The sequence below is a fragment of the Danio rerio genome, chromosome 20, assembly GCF_052040795.2.
Source record: "Danio rerio strain M-AB ecotype USA chromosome 20, GRCz13ab, whole genome shotgun sequence".
NCBI lineage: Eukaryota > Metazoa > Chordata > Actinopteri > Cypriniformes > Danionidae > Danio > Danio rerio.
In genome coordinates this window covers 17,162,110-17,167,207 of record NC_141040.1, presented here as the reverse complement: position 1 = coordinate 17,167,207, position 5,098 = coordinate 17,162,110, and the positions used below count along the sequence as shown (strand labels likewise).

At 39.1% G+C, this 5,098-nt stretch overlaps 1 protein-coding gene across 11 annotated transcripts in view; it reads left to right on the top strand.

Moving 5' to 3' along the window:
• Window positions 1-5,098, top strand: part of ralgps2 (Ral GEF with PH domain and SH3 binding motif 2) — a 225,702-nt gene that overhangs the window by 175,943 nt on the left and 44,661 nt on the right.

Genomic DNA, 5,098 nt, shown 5'->3' with positions numbered 1-5,098 from the left:
GAGAAACTCTCGGACAGCAGCTCCAGTTTTTCACCGAGGATGGGGGAGGGAGGGGTTGATGGAGGGGATTGGGACCTGACTTTATTTTCTCTCTCTCTTTCACTCTCTTCCTTTTCTCCTTCTTTTTGGAGGGAAGGGCCTAACCCTCATGTGATGTAACGGGTGCTGAAATAGAGACAAAATAACTCGACCCCTTCTAAAATTTCACCTCCCATCAAATCTCTCATTCTTCAGGGGAGAAGTAGGAGGGAGGGGGCAGCAAGCAGGAGAGAGGGATCTCTCTGAACTCAGGGAGAATGGGCTTGCGGTCTGTTTGCAGATGAAGACGACTGCTTTTGCTTAGAGCAGCAAGGGACTTCACTGTTTCTTCCTGCGGTCTGTGGTCTCGCTAAACGCACATGCTTTCAGCAGCCTTGAGAGGACAGCTCAAGTCCAACAGATAATGATCTTCCCACGCATGTCTCCTCAGATGTTTGTTAAATATGGGAGGAGGAAACCGAGGGTCATTTGGATTAGGAGTGGAGCGTGTGTTTGAACAATCTGCCCTGTGACATCAGATGTTCTTCCCTTGTTTTCTGGTGTACATTAATAGTTGCAGTCCTGTGTGGGCGCAATCACGAATCTTTGTGTGTTTGGCTGTTGTCTGGTCGAGGAAGCTCGGCACACTACAAAAAGCTAATAGGCACTTAAAAACTCTAGTGAAATTATTGCCCTAAAGTTGACTTTACATTAAGTGAGTAAACTTGTAATTTGAACAGTTACTTTTGCTTAACTTAATTATGCTAATTTTGCACAATTTTAATTATGCATGAGTTTATGCACTTTTAGTCAACTAATGGCATTTTGTAGTGCATTAACCCTCATGTTGACTGACTTTGTAAAAGGAAGATTTCCATTTAATAAGGGTCAAATTGGTCTTTTTGAAATCATTAAGACTAAAGTAAATAAATGTTTGTGTTTGGATTAACTGTCTTGATGGACCATAAGGGCTATTTTGTGTGTTTGAATTTAAAATAATAGACTTAATCTATGTAACAAGTTACTACTCTGGATTACATTTTAAAAAGTCATGTGTAACCCTAAGACATGTGTATATGTTATCGCTTTGAACAGTCAAGTTTTTCATTCACTTTCGCAGATTTTTTACCTATTTTTAATAAAATAAGATAATTCCCAATGACTAAGGCTTGATAAAACTAAATGAACTTTGATGTAGAATAAGTTTGGCACAGATACATTAAAACCTATTGAAGCAAATGAGTTATGCACTCCGTGTCTTGATGGCACAATTAATATCAATTCATTTGACCTTCCATAAACCCCTTCATGAGCGGACGCTCGTGTGGAGATGTCAACTATACACCAAACTTAAAAGTGAATTCCTGCCGACTGACTGAGAGCTTTGTGTTTTATTCAGATATGCAAGAGAGTTTGCAAACTGACCCACTGCTTTAGATGCCATGATTGCGCAACTCAATCTACGGAATTCTGATAACTCGAATGGCACAGGGGTTTCTGCAAATTTGTCATTATATTCACAGCTTAAACCAGACCTGAGTTCGTTTGGAAGGGGACTAAGACCACCTTTTCAGTTGGGTCTATTTGTGTGGTGTGCACTAGAGCATGATTGCTGGATTCACAACTGCCCAAAAGATCTGTACCTAAGGGGCAAAGGAACTAAAGTTCAGTTCAGTCGAGCCAAACAAGACAGCTGTTAATTACACTCTTAAACACCAATTTTGTTAGTTGTTACCGATGTTGTAGACAGGATATCTTAAAAGGAACAGTAGCTTATTTTTTTCGTGAACCGTTTTGTACTAAAAGAAACGTTTTCCCTTCAGTTTAGTTCTGGTTGTTTTTCTCCCAGGTTGTTTGTTTGAGCTCTGATCAGCAGCAGTAGTGGTTTGAGCACACGTTTGGCATCTGTTTTATTTTCTTTGTTATGAATTGTGTGATCTGCAGAGGTGTTTAAATGGAAGTGTGATGCCTGAATGGCTGGACTTCACCCTACTTAATGAGGTGTTAAGGAAATGGACAGACGCCTCCTGGTCGGTACAGATTTTCTCCCGTTCTGCTTTCCCACAATAATATTTAGCTTGTGCCTGAGCTTTGTCTGACATTCACAAAGGAGCCATCTCTCTTCCTCTCTCGCTTTTGTTTATTTTATACATTGCATTGATGAAAGATGAGACACACCATTTTGGTGTCTGTCAAATTAAATGTACAAAAAACAGTTGTACATATACATAGATAGACTATTCAAATATATACATTATATTTACCTGTTATATATCAATATACACATCTTTCCAAAAGAAATAAAAATGTGTCAGAATATTGGTAAAACAATGCTCCATTGTCATTCAGCATAACAGATACCGGTAAATGCATGAAGTATAATAGAGACAATATCAATTTCAAAATGCTGAAGACAACAGTGTTGCTGCACAAACAGAAGAACACCTACAGCAGATCCTGGATGCCTTCCATCAGGCATATAACAGACTCGGACTTAGCATCAACATTAAAAAGACACGGGTGCTCTATCGAGCTCCTCCAACCACCCATGGAGTCAGTCTTCCATCAATTCAACTCAACAGTACTCGATTGGAAAACGTGATCTACTTCTGTTATCTTGGAAGCTACTTGTCTGCAAATGTCGATCTCCACACTGAGAAACAACACCGTCTGAAGAGTGCCGGTTCAGCATGTAGTAAACTTTGCAATAGAGTCTTTAAAGATCGAGACATTCAGAAGGAGACAAAACTTATTGTATACAGATCTGTAGTCATCCTTACTCTTCTCTATTCAGCTGAGTTCTGGACTGCACATCTGAAAATGCTCAAAGTTCCATCAGTGCTGTCTTCGAAAGATACTTAGTATTCGATGGGAAGAGAGAAGAACAAACATCTGCATACTACAAGAGGCAAGACTGCCCACATTGAAGACTGTTGGTCTGAACCACGGCCATGCCACCCTGCAGCCCAAAACCGCTATACAGGGCTGAGCCTGGTCAGTACCTGGATAGGAGACCACATGGGAAGACTAGATTGCTGTTGGGAGTGGTGTTAGTGAGGCCAGAAGGGGGCGCTCAACCTGTGGTCTGTGTGAGTCCTAATGCCCCATTACAGTGAAAGGGACCCTATACTGTCAGTGAGACATTAAACCAAGGTCCTGACTTATTTTGGTCATTTAAAATCCTATGGTACTTCTCATAGAAGAGTAGGGGTGTAACCCTAGTGTTCTGGCCTAATATCCATTATGGCCTCCCAATCATCCCCATCCACCAAATTGGCTCTATCACTATCTCTCCATTCCACCTATAGCTGGTAAAAAGTCCTGTGGCAGCCGTCGCATCATCCAAGTGGATGCTGCATACTGATGGTGGTGTGGAGAGACCCCCCGCCCCCCTTCTGAAGCTCTTTGGGTGTATGGCCATACACGGTAAATGCGCTATATAAATACAAATTACATTACATTACATTCCCTATATCAAAAAACAGTTAAGGTGGAGGGATTACCTAGTGGAATGTCTGATGGTGGTCTCCCTAAGCAGATGTTCTACTGTAAACTGAAAGAGGGCAAACATATTATAGGTGCTCCAAAGAAACATTTCAAAGATGTCCTTAGTGCAAATCTAATGAAATGCAAAATTGCAAATCTAATGAAATGCAACTGGAAGATGACAGTGAAGAACCGACCACTGTGGAGAACCATCGTCAGTGAAGGTACAGCAAAGTTCGAGGAAAAACGAATCGCAGAATCCATCAAAAAAGACGTCAACTTAAAGAGCAACAGCAACAACCTTGGTCATCACTCCCACGAGGAACATTAGTACCCATTGCAACTGTACCTTCTGAGCCAAAATCAGTTAAAATAAAAAAGCAAGCAAACAAACAAAAAAAAATTAACAAAATAAAAAAAAACTTGCGGACTCACCAGAAACACATTATGAAATGAAGAATCTAGTATTTGACCCGAGGTCTTGCCAGTTGTTGAATAGAGGCAATATTATTAGCTCTACTGTAAAATTATTATTATTATTATTTTCATTTATTTATTTTACTACATTTTTAACTTAAAAGCTTTACAAACTAATGTTATATTGTCTTTAAAATGATGTAGAGACGTGAACCTACACTGGCCTTATAGTTTGGTTTGGTTACAATTACCATGCCATCGATTCGGTTCAATTCGATATCTCGGCGCATCACGGTGCATTGACGATGCTTTCCATACACAGTTTTATATTTTCTTCACCGCAGCAATTCTTGTATTTAAAATGTATATATTTATATACAATTTGTAATACAATTTTGTTCTTTAATACAAACAGTCAGACATATAAACTGTACCTTTAAACAACACGAGCATTTGAAGCAATTAATGTAAACAAATATAAATATCGCGCTCGCTTTCTCATCCTTGTTGCCAAGTTCTCCTACACCCCTTTGATTGATCACATGCTCAACAGAAAGTGCCGTGATTGGCTCTTGCGCGCTGGCGCTCTTCACATATGACACACATTGTGCACCGTTTCTGCTTTTTTAAGTAGTTGGATCGTTGTAAATGCTAGCACTCGCCTCCCTCGCCATGGTAAGCTACAGCGACAGCGCATATAAGATAAATGACGTCACAACATAATAACCGGTTATGATTATTACTGAACTGATACCGAATTGTCTGCATCTGCATCTCGGTGCACCGAAGAAAAAAATCATTTTGACAACCCTAAAATGATGACAGTACATCATATTTGACTAAGTATTTTGCAAGATACTAATATTCAGCTTAATATGTGATTTAAACTAGGCAAGTAAGGTTAATTATGCAAGTTTTTAACAGCCGTGTTGTAGCCTTCTTTACAACAAATTCTTAAGAACTTATTGACATTAGCAGTTTTCTTTATTTCTTTAAAAAAATTTAATTCATCTAAATAGAAATAAATAAATAAAAATTCATAGGAGCTCTAATAGTTTTGTCCTTAACTGTATTTATTTAAAAATACTGTAAAGTGTGTATGCTTCAGTCTGTCTGCCATATGGATGCAATTCTTACTTTAGCCCTGATTTTGTGAGCGTAATGATAAATTAAACTG